General features: G+C 46.5%; 1 long non-coding RNA gene across 44 annotated transcripts in view; it reads left to right on the top strand.

Moving 5' to 3' along the window:
* The window catches only part of ASPRV1, a 107,089-nt gene that overhangs the window by 81,550 nt on the left and 8,259 nt on the right, over window positions 1-17,280 (top strand). For 19 of the 44 annotated variants that reach the window (XR_005832902.1, XR_005832893.1, XR_005832899.1 and 16 more), the window contains 2 exons: window positions 13,441-13,572; window positions 14,920-15,014. This is a non-coding gene — a long non-coding RNA (aspartic peptidase retroviral like 1). Of the gene's footprint in view, window positions 1-3,807; window positions 3,825-3,851; window positions 4,011-9,646; window positions 10,768-12,059; window positions 12,201-12,361; window positions 12,509-13,414; window positions 13,573-14,885; window positions 15,015-16,362; window positions 16,470-17,280 lie in introns of those variants that run through there. The other 25 variants (XR_005832920.1, XR_005832921.1, XR_005832922.1 and 22 more) reach the window with 20 other exon arrangements.

A 17,280-nucleotide genomic window follows, 5' to 3' on the forward strand; every position in this document is an offset into this window, starting at 1 on the left:
GCTGCATCTCCCCTACCACAGACTTGTGACAAAGGTCTAATTGCTTAATTGTCTTCTTCCCTAGTAGACTCTTCGTTCTCAGAGGGCAACAACTGTCACATTCATCCTTCCTATCATTGTGAGGTCAGTTCTCCATATGTATTTGTTCAGTGGACCAGTGTATGAATTTTAAACTTCTTAAGGGTAGAGACTGAGTCTTTCTCTTTCTTACCAGTTCCACATCTCATTCTAGCCCAGAACTAAGGCGATAATAAGGCTAATAGGTTGGCTATTGGATGGGAGTGCTGGAGAGTCATCTGGAGAAGTTTCTCAGGTCAAACTCGATTTTGATCCTCAAAGAAACAAAGAAACTCAAAATCTAGACTCCCAAATATCTGGAGTGCCTGTCAGGGAGAGGTCAGACCCTATCACATGTGAGCTGTGATCCTGGGCATTGGGAAGGTGGTATGGTAAGGTGGGAAAAACTTGGGTGGTGAAACAGGAGAGGGGACCAGTGGTGCTCAAGTGCCAGGAACTGAGGAATTGGTTAACTCCACTCTCTGCCCGCAACGTCCAAATTTAAAAGAAACAGGAAGAGAAGAAAGAGAAGGGACTGAAGGGAGGGAAGGGGGGGAGGAAGGCAGGCGAGAGAGAGAATGAGCCTGGGCTTGGAAGCTAAATCAAAGTGGATCTGAATCCCCTTTTCATCTCCTTTAAATATGGAACTCCCAGACATGGTATTAATCTCTGTGAGTCCTAGTTTTTCTGCATCTGTGGAACGAGAATTAGATTAATGCATGTGATAGGCCCCACACTGTTCTTGGCACATGGTAGACACTCGGTAAATAATGGGAATTATTAGTACCATGGCATTATGTATTTAAAAAAAATTTTTTTTAGAGATTTTTTAATTTATTTGACAGAAAGAGTATGCATGCATGAGCAGGGGGAGGGGCAGGCAGAGGGAGAAGCAGACACCGCGCTGAGCAGGGAGCCCAACACAGGGCTTGATCCAAGAACCCTGAGATCATAACCTGAGCCGAAGGCAGACGCTTAACCAGCTGAACCACCCAGGTGCTGGCATCATGTTGTATCGGTGAGGGTCCAGCCAAACATAAGCCAAAAATGGTTATTTATTAGAAGACTCCCAGCTCGTAGCCTTGAAGACAGGGTTGGCTCTGAGGCTTCAGGAAGACCAGGAAACTTGAACCTGGGTTTTCAAAAAAAGCAAGACTGCCTTTAGGTAGAGGCCATGCCAGCCTCCTTGTGTGATACGAGACAGAGTCTCATGGGCTGATCTGGGTCCTGTGCTGACTGTCCCACTGGGGAGTGAGGGAGATGGAGTTCTCCCTCAGAAAAGTGAGGTGCTGTATCCAGAAGAATGGAGGGAAGATTGCTAGACAGGCAGAACTGTTGACTGTCACACACGAGACTCCCCACCCCCCACCACGCCCACCCCCACCCTGGTGCTCCCGTAGGCCTGCCTGGCAAGCCCTCAAGTGCAAAATGATGTAACTACTGCTTACCTTACCTGTTTTCTTTAAATTCCTCCATCAGTTTTTCATTTCAACACACTCTCTGGCCAGCCTGGCCCCGCTCCGCCCTGAGCAGGAGGGTGGCATCTTTACTCAAAGGGCTACCCTGCTCCAGGGCCCCTAGCCTCCTCCCCGGCTCTCCCCAAGAGTCCCAGACCCAAATCCTCACCTGCTCTTTACAAAGTTCTGTACGCCCTACAGAAAAGAACCTCAGGCCAGCATTAAAATTTTCATTTGCTTTTTCCTACTTTTATTTTTTCAATACTGACTCTTCTTTTTACTTTACCCTTGGCCCAGCCCTGCCAGAAATGTGTTCTTAGGAAGGCTGCTGGGAGACCTTGGGTTTCCAGTAGGAAGAGAAGCCTCAACTGGGAGAAATGGGAAACCCAAGTACTGAGGATCGCCAAGTGTCCTTAAGTATGGAGCCCTCCACAGGGCCAGGGGAGGGAATAACTCCCCCGCTTTGCCAGCCCTTTCTGCTTTCCTCCTCTCCCCTTTTTCTGTGCCCAATATTCTACTGCAACAATGGTATCCACTCAGGGTGTCTAAAAGGGTCCCACTTCGGAGGTAGAAGATTTCATGATGACCGCCTTAGGCCCGATAAGGGAGAGAAGCAGGCCTACTTCTTGGGACTGATCAGTCAGCATATTTGCCTTTGTGCCCCTGTCTTCCCCTCTCTCCTGGAAGATTCCTAGTACCAGTGTTCTCATACCCTGCCAAGGCTTGTCCATTCCAGGAGCTATTGCCTGCTGTGAGCCTACCCCATCCCTTTGCCCCTATTAAAGCTTCTTTCTGTATCTCTTGTCTTTTCAGCCTACTCTTTGTTAGATGAGTTAATTCCCACAGGGGTGGTAAATTCCAAATCCCAGAAAACTTGCGTTTTATAGGGGAGATTTAAAAGGGCAGAGTGTCAGTGTCAAAGGGTAGCTCTAAGGATTAGCTCCTCATCGTGGGGGCCCCCTGGATAGTATAGCTTTAGTGTTTGAGGGAGGGAGGGAAAGAAGGATAGACAGATGAATGAAGCGGTGAGGGTGCAAAGAACCGACGGGGACAGACTCACAATCACAATCACCCTCTCAGGAGTCTGTCCATCACATAAACGGATGGCTGCCGGCCTGCCTACACGGGCCTGGCTTGGGGGGGCAGTCGGACTCTACCAGCCTGAGCATCACTTAAAATTAAGGAAAAGGATTTTGTGAAAGAAAATTGTTAGAAGCAGTAAGATGTGGCGTTTGGACAGGGGGATTTTTTCCTTTTTCTTTTCTTTTTCTGAGATCTAATAATCCGCAAACCACAAAATTCACCCTTTGAAGTGTACAATTGAATGGTTTTTAGTGTATCCACAAGGTTGTGCAACCATCGTCGCTAATTGCAGAACATTTTCATCACCCCAACAAGAAACCTCGGACCATTAGTAGTCGCTTCCCATCCCCCAGCTCCCAGCAACCACTAGTAGACTATACTCTCTGTCTCTAGGGGTCTGCTTATTCCGAGCATTTCATATGAATGAAATCCTATAACAAATGCCCTCTTGAGTCTTGTGTCTTTCACTTACTATAATGTTTATCATGTTTTAGCTTGGGTCTATGCTCCTTTCCTGTTTCCTGCTGAATAATATTCCATTGCATGGATATGCCACATTTTGTTGATCCTGCTGGACGTGTGGAGGGTTTCTACTTTTTGGCTATTATAAATAATATTGCTATGGATATTTATGTACAAATGTTATTGTGGACATATGTTCTCAGGTTGTTGTTTTTTTTACTTTTTTTGAGTGATACTAGGAATGGAATTGCTAGGTCATATGGTAACTCTGTTTAAATTTTTGAGGAACTCCAGTGGGTTGGGGATTTTTGATACGTTCTTTTCTGATTATAAACAAAAGTTCATTGTAGAAAATTTACAATATATACAAATATACTCAGAAGAAAATGAGATTCTCTATATGACCCATTAATAACTACCTTTAATATATTAGTGTATTTCTTATCTTGTTTATGTACATCACTTAAAAATTGTATTGAACTTAAAATATAGTTTGTCTTAATTCTTTCACTTTACCTTCCATGTCAACAAATATTATATATTGTTTTTGACCACGTTCTATCATCATTTGATGCATTATAACTTATTTAATTAACTGCTATTCTTGGACATATAGATAATTGCCACATTTTTGTGATTATCACACGTGGTGCAGTATCTTTGTGTATAAATGTCTATCTACATCTCTGATAAGTTTTTTTTAATATGCTAAGCATTTCTTTTTTGTTGTTTTGTTTCAATCTGCTAGGTGCTTTTTTTGTTTTGTTTTGTTTTGTTTTGTTTTGTTTTTAGGTAAGCTGTATGCCAAACATGAGGCTTGACCTCCTGCCCCGAGATCAAGAGTTGCATGCTTGAGGCACCTGGGTGGCTCATTTGTTGAATGTCTGATTCTTGGTTCCGGCTCAGGTCATGATCTCAGAGTGATGGGATCAGCCTCACATCAGGCTCCATGCTCAGCTGGGAGTCTGCTTGAGATTCTCTCCTTCTCCCTCTGCTCGCACACACTCTCTCTCAAATAAATAAATGTTTAAAAAAAAAGAGTTGCAGGGGCGCCTGGGTGGCTCAGTTGTTAAGCGTCTGCCTTTGGCTCAGGACATGATCTCAGAGTCCTGGGATCGAGCCCTGCATCGGGCTCCCTGCTCAGNAGGAAGCCTGCTTCTTCTTCTCCCACTCCCCCTGCTTGTGTTCCCTCTCTCGCTGGCTGTCTCTCTCTCTCTGTCAAATAAATAAATAAAATCTTAGGAAAAAAAAAAAAAAGAGTTGCATGCTCTACTGATGAGCCAGCCAGGAGCTCCCATATATCTCTGATAAGTTTTGAGATACAATAAAATCTTAGAAATGAAATTTCTGGGTAAAAGAATGTGAACATTTAAAAAATAAACCTTTCATTTTGAAATAATTTTAGATTTACAAAAAGTTGCAAAGATAGTACAGAGAGTTCCCATGTACCCTTCACACAGCTTCCTCTAACATTAATATCTTATCTAATCAGAGTATATTCATCAAAACTAATAAATTAGCATTGGTACTTTACTCCAGACTATATTTGGCTTTTATTAGTTTTCTTACTAATGTCCTTAATCCATTCCAGGATTCAGTCCAAGATACCATGTTGTATTTAAGCATGTGAATACTTTGAAGGCTTTTGGTGTGTGTGTGTGTGTGTGTGTGTGTGTGTGTAAGAAAGTTGTGTCAATTTATATTCCCATCAATAGTATAGGGGAAAGACCTTGTCAACCTAATAGGTATTGTAGCAACAGCAATAACATCAATTTAGCAGGTATTTATTTTTCCTTTTTTTAAGTATATGGATATGTTATTAGATAATATATTCAGGAGAGTTTTAAAACCACTTCATAAATGAGAACATTTAAATGGAATGATGGCAGCTGTAGAAATACACATACAGTTTTGGAAACAATGTTTGTCACTCTTTTTAAATATTGTTCTTTCTAGATTTTTTCTTTTTTTTTAATTAAAAAATTTAAAAATGTTAATTCCAGTATAGTTAACATACAGTGTTATATTAGTTTCAGGTGTACAATATGGTGATTCAACAATTCTGTACATTACTCAGTGCTCATCACAAGTGCACTCTTAATCCCCATCACCTATTTCACCCATCCCCCCAGCCACCTCCCCTCAGTTTGTTCTCTGGCTTTGGTTTGTCTCTTTTTTTCTTTGTTCATCTGTTTTGTTTCTTAAGTTCTGCATATGACTGACATCATATATTTGTCTTTCTCTGACTGACTTATTTCACTTAGCATAATACTCTCTAGCTCCATCCATGTTGTTGCAAATTGCAAGATTTCGTTCTTTTTCTATGGCTGAGTAACATTATATTGCATATATATAACACCTCTTCTTTATCCATTCATCTATCCACGGACACCTGAGCTGCTTCCATACTTTGGCTATTGTAATAGTGCTGCTATAAACGTGGCGGTGCATGTGTCCCTTTGAATTAGTGTTCTTGTATTTTTGAGGTAAATACCCAGTAGGGCGACTGCCAGATCTATGATCTGGGTAGTTCTATTTTAAACTTTCTGAGGAAACTCCATACAGTTTTCCACGGTGCCGCACAATTTGCATTCCCACTAACAGTGCATGAGGGTTCCTTTTTCTGCACATCCTGTGTTTTTTATTTTAGCCATTCTGACAGGTTTGAGGTGATATCTCATTGTGGTTTTGATTTGTTTCCCCCTGATGTTGAGTGATGTTGAGCATCTTTTCATGTGTCTCTTGGCTGTCTGTAAGGCTTCTTTGGAGAAATGTCTGTACATGTCCTCTGACCATTTTTTAAGTTAGTAAACGTCTCTTAATGGCTCGTGGGTTTACAGGTTTTTCTCATCTGTTTGGTAACTACTTGTACTTTTTGTTTTTTATTTCCAAATCATTGATAGGGCCTTTTGTCAACGTCTAAGCCTTTAGCTTCCATTCAGGCTGACATGCAGCCAGTGTCAGGTAAACATCTAGAAAGCCATCACTGCATCCTGCAGAGTCATCAAGGCAGTGTCACCCAGGAAGGGGAGGCCTGCCAGATGTTTCCTGCAGGCCTTGTCTCTCCTGCAGAGGCCTGCCCGGGTCTGTGGAACCTGGGTGACAGTGAGGTGTGCTTTGCTAGTGACCCAGAGGCCAGCTGTGTACAAAGAGTGGTACAGGGTCGGCAGTGACGTGTTGTAAAGAGCATTGTCCAGGAGTCCAGAGAATGGGGGTTTTGTCCTGGTTCTCTTACTACCTGTGTGAACTTGAGCAAATCTGCTCTGTTTTCTGGGCTCCCTTTTTTTTTCATCTGGTTAATGGTCAGGATCTCAGGGACCGAAGAGACTGTTGCAGAGCACTTTGTAAAGGACTGTACAGGTGGGCGATGCAGTCATAGGAAATGCTGTCGTGAAGGGGGCTGAGTAGAGCCTTATGTGGGTAGTATGACTCTCAATCCACCATCCCAGGAGGGCAAGAAATGCTCCTGAGATCAACTCAGTTCCAGCGTGAACTCCCATCTTACTGACGGGGAGGAAATTCTATTGCTCTCATTATAAGCCCCCTCCTAATAAGGGCACCCAAGAATCCAGGAGGCTTCTGGTGCTGCCCAGGAAAGGGGCACTTCTATAGTCTGTGCTCTCTCTCATGGGCCCTGGTACCCTGTGAGGCTAAGACTGCTGTCAGGCCCTGCTTGAGGCTTTTGTGCCCAGGGCCCTGCCTCCCCACCACTGAGGCCCACTGCTCACTGAAGGTACAGAGCACTAGTCTGGATCCTCTTCCCACTCCCCAACGTCCCCTTTCCCTCTCCCCTTTCATTTTCTCCCTCCCAGGGTGGCCTTCAAGACATTCCTCTGAGTCTGCAAGGAGCTCAAGCTCAGGAAAACAGATGCAAAGGAGAGAAGGGCCCAGGGGTGGCTTCTGTCTGGTCCTGAGTCTCAAAGAGGACAGATCCCAGACCTTCTTGGAATGAGAAGGCAAAGGAAAAACGCAACCATCTAAACACAAATTAATACCTGAGAAAATAATCTGGCCACACCAAGAAGAAATGGGAAGATATGTCCTTTTGTCCAAATACTGTCACAACCCCGTGGGGTGTTCTCAGGCATGTCATACATTGTCTCTGAGCCTGTTTCCTCCACCGTGCAGTGAGGGGCTGGTTCCATGACCTCTAAAGCAGCCGTGGACTCTCATCATCCTAGAGTCAGTACTTCCTGGGAAGGGGTGAGGTTTTCTTTTACTTTGACATTCTTGGCCTTTCCTAGTCACTATCACGTGACCTGACCATGACCCCTCTAGCAGCATTGTGGACAGACTTCCTGAGGCCTGTTGTTGGTCTGATCTGTGAGTGTCTTTGTAGCTCTGTGTAATCATCATGGTGCATATGAGCTAGCTCTGGGCTTGGCCTCAGCGCTCTCTTTGCGTTATCTCATTTAATCCACATAACTGTTTGTTGGGTTGGTCCTACTGTTTTCATTTTATGAAAGAAGAAACAGAGGCCAAGTAGCTTTCCCACAGCCAAATGGTAGGTGAGGGACAGAGCTAGCTTGATTCTGAAGCTGAGCTTTTTAGCCCACTGGGCTGTGTCCCCTCCTGGAGGCAGAGGGGACTAGAAGGCAAATGTCCTGGGAAGACTGTCTGACCATCTTTAGAACCAGTCTAGGAAAATCCTCCCCGAAGCAACTCCCAGGTACTTGTGTCTCCCTGGGGCCTGAAGAGATGGAGAGAGTGTTGGGAGGAGCACAAGAGCCCCCTCCCTAGGGTTCTCTGGGGGTGAGAGCAAGCATTCCTCAGAGCTCCGGGGTTGCTATTTGGATGTAAGGCCCGGGACCCTGGCTGCATGCTGACCCTGCAGAGGGCTGTCCTCCTTTCTTCAGTCGCTCGGACAGGTACATGGCTAGTTGTGTTCATGCAAAGGTGGTCTGAGAGCGCCCCAGCCTGCTTCCTTCTTCTGCTGGGGTGGGGGTGATGACGTCTGGGTTTACATCCACTCACTGGGCAGATACTTGCCACCGTCATCACCACCCACATGCGGGGCTCATTACCTAGAGGCAGGTCCAAGACAGCTTGGAATGGTGTAGCTCACACTGACACGAGCAAGCCTCCCCCTCAGTAGTTCTATCCCACCAATCCCTCCACTGTCGCCACAGAGTTACTCCTACTTCTCTCCTTTTCACCCCATGGGCTAAAAATTGGCTATGGAAAAAGAGAAAAACCCCAAGACCTAGTGACCTTCCAAAGATGCATTCTATTTAACTTCCCTGATGAACTTGTTGGGAAATGGTATCTTAAGCCAGGTTATATTCACTCAAAAATCATGTTGGATGGGATGCCTGGGTGGCTCAATTGGTTAAGTCTTGGACTCTTGCTTTCAGCTCAGGTCATGATCTCAGGGTTGTGAGATCAAGCCCCACGTCCGGCTCCACGTCTTTCTGCCTCTCCTCTCCCCCTGCTCATGCTCTCTCTCTCTCAAATAAATAAGTACATCTTTTAAAAAAAATCATGTTGGACTGTTTCTTCTCGTTTGTACTTATTAAGCCCTTCCTAGATGGCACTGGGCCAGGCACTGTGAATATAGTAGAAATCCAAGACAGAAGATCCAAAGCCCATCTTTCATTTTACAGGTGGGAACAGGACAGCCCAGAGATTCTAAGGAGCTCATACAAGGTCACAAAGCTTCTTGGGGGCAGTTGTGGGTTTGGAACTTGAGGTTCCTGCCTTTCAGCCCTGTGCTCTTTCGACAGCATCTTACACAACTTACAGTATGGTTGGTTGCAGGGGCAGAAACAATGGCTGGAACAATTTTAGAACTCTTAGAGCGGAGCAGAGTTCCCCTTGCTGGTGATTTCCCACCCACAGTGGGCTTGCTGCCAGTGTCTTTATGTTTTTTACTTATAGATGCTGTCTGGGAGCTGTAATTTTCTTTTGAGACACTGGGAAATCCCATATTAAAAAAATGATTTGGTGAAATTGAATTCTTACATTTTGCCCAGTTTGTGCTTCTTCAGAGTGAGTGAGTGTGTGTGAGTGTGTGAGTGTGTGTGTGTGTGTGTGTTATGGGGCCATTCTAGCACTTCCTGTCCTCAATTTCATATAGGTTGATCTGGGTTAGGGCTCTCTGTATGTGCTTTGTACAGGGCACAGTGACGAAGCGGGAAGTGGGAATGAAGTGTTGAGAAGAGTTAACTCAGGCTCATGTGGAAAGGAGATGCCATCTTACTGACTGGGACACTCCCAATGTGGAGGGAGAGGGGGTCTGCATGGCTGTCCACTGGTGGGGTGCGGTGGGGTCTCAGGGTGAGAAGAAAGAGGCTGATAAGGGGTTTTCTTAACCCAGAAGTGTCCAGGTTTTGAAGGCTCCTGACTCATTGTCAATATCAGTCATTCATTCACTCAGATAATTCTGGAGAACATTCAACAAATAATGATCTACAATCACCTCTGGGCAAAGGCCCTGTGTCAGGTTCCAGGAAGGATGTGTTCTATATCCAGGGATATGACTAGGTTGGTCTTCGTGGTATAGGAGAGAATCCATCTTCTCCAGGTCCCATGGCCTGTGTGAGGGCTCCCAACTCTATCTCATTGGCTCTGGAGTTGACTCCCAGCTCCCGGGGTTGGGATGGGGATGAAGACCGCTCATCCACACTGCTGCCTCACCAAGATCAGATCGGAGGGAGCTAGGTACTGTGGGGCTGGGCCTGGCTTCTAAGGAAAAGTACTACCGCAATGCCTCTGAGAAGCCAGTGGGCCAAGAAGCAGGGCTTGGAGGAGCATGGGTTTCCATCCCTCCCTGACTTACACCAGACTTTTTGTTAGAGAACATGAAAACCGGGCCCACTATCTGGAAATGAACCCAGGTTTGGATCTCATGAGAGCTCAGAATAGAGTCTCAAAACAGAAGGCTGGGAGAACTTGGTGCAGGCAGGGATGCAGGCCTGAGGTGGCCAGTCCTGGGTCAGAGCGTCCCTGGGCCACACAGTGGGGAGAGACAGGGCTGGGTGGGGCAGAACTGCGGTTGGGTCACATTTCTAACTCTTGTTTTTTTGGAGCTATGAGTCGGACAGATTTTATCTTGCCTGTTTTGACCCTCCATGAGGCAACAGCTGGGGGCCAGGGGAGAGACAGAGAGCAGCAAGCATGCTGGTTCTTCTTTTGGTCCATTTAGCAATTTCCTGTAATTTTTGAGCAAGAACAGGTATAACCCTTTGTGCCCTGAGGTGTGCAGTCTCCAACATATATGCCTGAGGCCCTGAGGCCATCTAGAAATTGACCCTGGCTCAGTCCAATCAAAAATAAATTCATTGACCACGGGGAAAGGTCAGGCGTCCATTATATATGCAGCCTTGGCCGGGCTCTTACCTTCATCCGGCTGTTCTTTCAGCAAATAGTTTTGGAGCACTTATTTTTGTGCACTGCACAGTGAAGGTCAAGGCCCACATTTTATCCGTGAAGACATGGGACCACAAGGAGAAAACCACCACCTGGCTTCTGTTTCTAAATGAGTGAAGCTGGTGGCAGTTTCTTGGCAAATTCAAATGTACCTGCTATACACAGATCCTTTTCCTCAAGTAATTCTGGGTGCTTTCCAAACTTACCAGTTCCCTCAAGAATGGGGGAGGAGGCCAGGAAGCTCTCCAGGGAGAGGAACAGAATGGTTGAAGGCCCTCTGTTAAAGGGAGCAAGGCCCCTTTAAAAACCTGAGGGAAGGCACTGTGACAAGGAAGGAAAGGTGAGTTTGCAGGTTGGGCTCTTGGTGGGTGAATGGGGTGTCTCTGAGCCTCACTCACGATCCCACTTCACCATCCCTTTTCTTCACCTAGGACACCCCTTTCCTTTCTCAGATCTCAGTTCAGGCATCTTAGCTTCCAAGGAAAACTGCCATGACAGCTACTCTGAGAAGCCAGTGGGCCAGTTCCATTACCCAGCATCTTGATTCTTACCCTATATCTCTCCATTATATTTCTCAAATTGATCTTTCCGAAAGACCTCTAGCTCTGTTTTTTTTTTTTTTTTAAGTAGGCAGGGCTTGAACTCACCACCCTGAGATCAAGACCTGAGCTGAAGTCAAGAGTTGGCCACTTAACTGACTGAGCCACCCAGGCGCCCCAAGGCCTGTAATTCTAGACTGGGAAGACTTCCACTGCTCCCCATTGCCTTCATCACTATCAGAATCACCATTTTTTAAGCTTTCTCCATGTGCCAGTTAAAACCCCTCTAGATCTGGTCTTGCTTTCCTTCTTGGTCTTCTCTTGACCCCCAAGGGCTAGCTAAAGTGAATCACATGCAGTGGCCTGCATTCTCAAGCCTCAGGGCCTTTGTTCTATCTTCCTGGAGTACTCTCCCACATTCCTCACCTAGCCAACTCCTACCCATCCTTCAAAGCTCAGATCAACGGTTTCAGCCCCCAGGAGCCTTTGTAAGGGCATCCCCCTTCTGCTCTTGCCCAGCACTCTCCACAGAGCTCTGTCAGTTTAGTTCTAGTTTCCTAGTTCTGTTTCCCCTATTAGAGCTTCCCAAGAGCCTAGCTCGTTTCTGCATCCTCAATACCTAGCATAGAATCTGGCACATAGTTAGCAATAAATAAAAATCAGTAATGAAGGAATGCATGAGTGAACAAATGAATGAATTCTGCTTGGAATTGGGGTGTTCACTAGGGAGATAATGTTTGAGGTGAGTCCAAAAGAATGACTAAGAATTTGTGAAGCAGGGGCGCCTGGGTGGCACAGCGGTTAAGCGTCTGCCTTCGGCTCAGGGCGTGATCCCGGAGTTCTGGGATCGAGCCCCACATCAGGCTCCTCCGCTGTGAGCCTGCTTCTTCCTCTCCCACTCCCCCTGCTTGTGTTCCCTCTCTCGCTGGCTGTCTCTATCTCTGTCGAATAAATAAATAAAATCTTTAAAAAAAAAAGAATTTGTGAAGCAGGAATTCTAATTTCAGGGACAGGGAATTGCCTGTGCCAGGCATGGAGGTTTGGGAGAATGGGGTGTGTTAAGGGAACTACGGCTAGTTCTGTAGCTGAAGCAGAAGCTGAGTGTGCAGGATACGCCAGAGACGGATCTGGAGAGACAGGACAAGGGACAGCGACTGTCAGGCTCTGGGAAGCCTGACTTTGCCCAGCACAGAGCAGAGCAGGACACAGAGGGCGCTTTTGATGCTCGAGGCAGGTGAGCGGGAACGGCCAGTGCCAGGCCCTGGGGAACTGGGAAGAAGGTAGTGGGGGTGTGAGCCCGAGCAGGCCAGGGCACAAAGAGCAGGGGTGGACTTGCGTGGGGTTTAGATGGCTGTGACCCGTAGCCAGAGGAGGTGTGAGGCATGTGGGATGGTGACACTGTGGTTTCTGGCTTGGGTTCCTGTGTGGCTAGTGAAACCACTCACCAAGATGTCAGCCTGGAGAGGAGCAGATTTGAGAGCAAGAAAAGGAGTTCAGTTTTGCTTCTAAGACCTGAAAAATGTAATTGGAAGGGGCCATCAGGTTTGGAGAGCTTTTTGAGGTCCCTGTTCAAGGCAGAGCTGGGGGGATGGGGTCAGATCCAGGTGTGCTCAGATGATACTAGCTCCTGAGAGCTGATGTTAAATATTCAGGAAATTTGTGAGATAATAGTTAAACCTTCCTATTATTAAAAAATTAAATTACATGAAATTACAATTAAGAAAATTGTATTAAAAACAAAGGTACTCAACTCATCACTTCTAAGAATTTCAGAATATTTTATTGTTTATGGCTTTAAGATTATTTGTATCTGTTATGTCTCTGGAAATACTGTATGATGTGGTGTTACTGTGCTTTTCTCCCTAACTCCACATTCAGTGGCATCACATTGGTAGCTTGAAATCGGCCATGGTGGGAATATTTGCACCATGGAAATTGACAGACACCACACATCAGGGCCTGATTTATTGCTTTGGTGACTGTCTAGACTTAGGAAAATTATGGAGAAAATGTTAATAATGCACTTTGAATATATATATGGTGGCTATAGCTATTATGTTGTGAATGGCACAGAGAAATTGAGCAGATGTTCTTCCAGTATTCAAAAAGTATTACCTGATTCAGTAAAGAAGTTGCTTACACCATTGACAAAGGAGTGAACTTGCAACATGTATCATCATTGTTTCACTTTTTCTTATTAGTCACACAAGAAAAATATCAACCAGTATTCATGTTAGAACTACACTCATTTGTCAATTATAATTATAGGTTAGTTATGGATTTAGTGGTTGGTAAAAATCAATGAAAGCTTTCTGTAACACTCAATTTGCTCTATGCAATTTACAGTATAGACTACTGTATATCTTATTACTACTTGTAAATTGCTAAACATCCTTTATGTCAGTAAAGTTTATAATGAAGTCATATATGATTACGGCTTTTCTCCAGAGGGCCTGTTGTTATGTATTTACCAGTGCACCGCTGGGCAGATTGCCTTAGGCTGAGGAGTGACCAGAGACCAGACTGGACTCTTTGGAAAGATTCCCAGAAGAGGGAGGGAATCATCGATGGCAAGAAGCTCCCATCAGTGGAGAGACCAGGGACGGGTGAGTGAGGCTCAGGTGGAGGGATTGGGCTGGAGGGAGAGTTCTGAGAAAGGATGTAGAAGTGAAGAGGGCCTGGTATGGGAAGCAGCTGGGCCCGACTGTTTCCTCTGCCAAGGAGGGTGCAAGCTATGTCCTGAGAGTGAGAGGCACACGGATGAGGAGGTGAGGTGGGGTGAAGGTTTGGCCCAAGTGGGCAGCGAGGGACACAGAGGAGAGGCCTGGGAGGATGAGGCTGACTCAGGAAGCCAGCAGAGACCACAGCAAAAGAATTGTAACCATGAGGGCGAGAAGATGGGGTGTGAACCAGATTCCAGCCATGGGCCAAGCCCTGCCGTGAAGGTTGCTGTATTATCTCCCAGGACAATCCTAGAGGAAACCAAGGCTGGGCGAGGTTAAGTCCTTTATCCAGAGCCGACAGCCGGTGAGTGGCTGAGTCAGGATGCAAACTCAGGCACCAGGCTCTGTTGACAAGGCAGGAGCCTGCACAGTGGCACTTCTCTCCATGGCAGAGCCCCTCAGACTATGCAAATAGCAATCTCTCCAGGGCAGAGATTGGCAGTGTAGGTGTGGCCACCTGTCAAGGGCTTACAGGTGCCATAGTTCTGGCAAAGCCTCCTCAGCCTGTGGCCCCAGGCTGGTCTCTGCCTCCCAGCACATTCTTGCTGCGCCACTCCACAGTGTCTACTGAAAGTTCATAATAATGAATTGGGGCTTGCATTTTTTTTTTATATCTTTGTTACTTTATTTTCTAATAATTTATTTTATTGTATTTTTTAAAAATAAAGTACATGACAGATTGGGAACTTACAAAATTGGTCCTTCCCCTTAGAATATTTGAGAAGCACTGTTCTAACACCCCTTCTTTTCTTTTCTTTTCTTTTCTTTTCTTTTCTTTTCTTTTCTTTTCTTTTCTTTTCTTTCATTTTATTTTATTTTATTTTAGTAATCTATATGCCCGAGGTGGGGCTCAAACTCACAAACCCAAAATTAAGAGTCACATGCTCCACCAACTGAGCCAGCCAGGCGCCCCTCTAACCCCCCTGCTAATCCCATTGCTCCCCTGCTAGAAACCCTTAGTGATCCCCATAGGCTGTAGCAGAGGTTTCAAATGGTGGGTGGGGGCCAGTTTGTGGAACTTAATTGAATGTGTCACTACCAGCATTAAAAAAAAGAAAAGGCAAGTGAATTAGAAGATACCAGATGATCTTACATGTGGTAAATACATTTTTGTTTCAGTTACTTATATATTTCATGTATTATAATGCATACGTGTATTAGTGTATGATGAAAAATGGCTCTTTCTATGCTCACAGTAAACGCAAATGTTTGAATGCTGCTGTTCTGCAGATACAGACAGCACCAGCATGCCCGACAGTCCAAGACCGGAGGAGAGAGTGACTGCTGAGGAAGGAGCAGGCAGTGCTTCCTGGGAAAGGGTGAAGGTGAGCAGCGTTTGGAGGACGTCCAGGTTATGGATGAGCAGAGGGAACTATATGAGCGAAGTCAGAAAGACCATGACTTGCATGCCTAGATTGTGTCTCCAACTTTAAGAGGGCCTGGGTCATGCCACTGGGAGCTTGCAGGCAGCATAAGGGTTACAGTCCCTGTGATGGGAGCTTGGGGGGAGCCCCTAAGTCTGCCAGGGAAATTAAGGGAGACTTCCCAGAGGTGGCAGTGCCTCAGATGGGAAGGGTTGGGGTTCTCCAGAAGAACAGGCATGTGGGGAAGGCTTGCCTGGTCAGGGGAATGGCTTATGAAAAGGCACAAGCAAGCCCATCATGTCTGGGGAACCATGAGCCACTTGGTGCAGGTGGACCATGAATTAGGGAGGAGGCCTTCACGTACCCTGTTGTGGGTTGAGATTTTATTTTGGGATGAGCAGCCATGGAGGCATTTTGAGCAGAAGGTTGACATGAGCAGACTTACGTCTCAGGACGCGGGCAGCTGTGAGGAGGGGATTAATGGGGAGGAGATCTGCAGGACCAGTTCTGCAGTGGTTGGGCCTGAAGGAAGGCAGTGGGGGTGCAGGGCAGGGAGACTCAGGAGGAGGAGCCGGCGGACTGTGGCCACCCGTCCATGACTGGATTGGGCCCTGAGAAGAGGGAGGAGGTGAGGGTGCCCCAGCTGTGGCTGACTCAGGAAACTGGCTGGGTGGTGGTACCTTCTGCCCAGAAAAAGAACACAGGGGGCCAAGAGGGTCTGGGGAGAAGGTATAATGAGTTCACTGTTGAAAGGGGCACCTGGCTGGCTCAGGTGGTAGAGCATGCGACTCTTGATCTTGGGGTCATGAGTTTGAGCCCCACGTTGGGTGCAGAGATTACTAAAAAATTTAAAAATAAAATAGAAAAAACAAATGGAAGCAGTGAGTGTAGGTGGATGTGGCAGTGGGCAGCTGGAGCAGAGCAGAGAGGTTAGGCCCAGGGCACAGCCTGGGGAGAGTGCAGAGCGAAAGAGCGCTGTGGAGGGCGCTTTGGGGAGAAGGGAGCCCACAGGAGACTGAGGAGAGTGGTTTTGGAGGCACAAGATCCAGAAACTTGGGTCCCGGGAGCTAATGGGACAGAAAAGACTTAGGAGGAAAAGCAGTGATGCAAATGCTTCAGAAAATCAAATTCCTTGAGGGAGCCACAGGATGTGGCCATTGGGAGGCCACCGATGTGCTGGGCAAGGGTGCAGCGATGGGTTGAGGGGCAGGAGCCAGGGGCTTTGGGGATGAGTGGGTGACACGGTTAGGCAGGCAGGAAGCAAGGCTGCACCTTTGTGCAGATCAGAAAGGTGGGCTCCTTCCTCCAGGCAGATCAGCCCCTCATCCCAGGACGCTGGCCTGGCCGGAGAATGCAGGCTGGACTTCAGCCCTTCTAGGCAATGGGGAGGAGGGAGAGAAGGAGTCATTGACCAAGGTGGGTGCTGGACCATGGGAAGGATTTATTTTTTAAGACGTGAGAGACTGGTGCACGTTGACTTGGCTGAGAGAGGGGAACCCATTAAAAAAAAAAAATATATATATATATATATGGCAGGGACACCTGCAACAAGCAGCTGGGTGGGCGGGTGGGCAGCCAGGCAGGAAGTTACACGCCTCTGGTGCGCCAGGGGCAAGGCTGGTGTTGCTGCCATGGCATGGGGCAGGGACTGAGGAGGAAGAGGGTTGTGTGCCGAGCCCAGAGCCTGGGGCCCAGCGTGCAGGTCAGTCCTGCTGGCAAGAGTTAGCTGAGAATCTCTGCAGCGGGGCCTGGGAGAGGACGCTGAGCAGAGACAGCGAGACACAGCTGAGACTGCCTGTCCCGGTTGACCAGTGGTTGCAGCGCCCAGGACTGGGTGACATCTAGACTGCCCGGGCTTTGGGTCTAGAACCGGGCAGACCAGGCTGGAGAGGGTCTTGGCACAGAGCTTTAGTTTACTTTTTTACTTTTTACTATGGAAAATCTTCAGACACACCCGAAAGTTGTGGGAAACTCAAATGAACCCTCTTATACCTATCATTAGCCTTCAGTGATTATTATGATTGTCAATGTTATTGTATGACCTCCCCCTCTAAGTACCTCTTTAAAAACTTTACAAAAATCATTTAATAGATTTTATTTTTTAGAGAAGTTTCAGATTCACAACAAAATTGAGAAAAATGTGTAGGGAAATTTCCCATATATTTCTGGTTGAAAACTTTATTTGGAAATAATTTTAAGCTTACAGAAATTGCAAGAACAAGTTTCT

This window comes from Ursus maritimus, unplaced genomic scaffold (genome assembly GCF_017311325.1).
Source record: "Ursus maritimus isolate PB19 unplaced genomic scaffold, ASM1731132v1 scaffold_6, whole genome shotgun sequence".
NCBI lineage: Eukaryota > Metazoa > Chordata > Mammalia > Carnivora > Ursidae > Ursus > Ursus maritimus.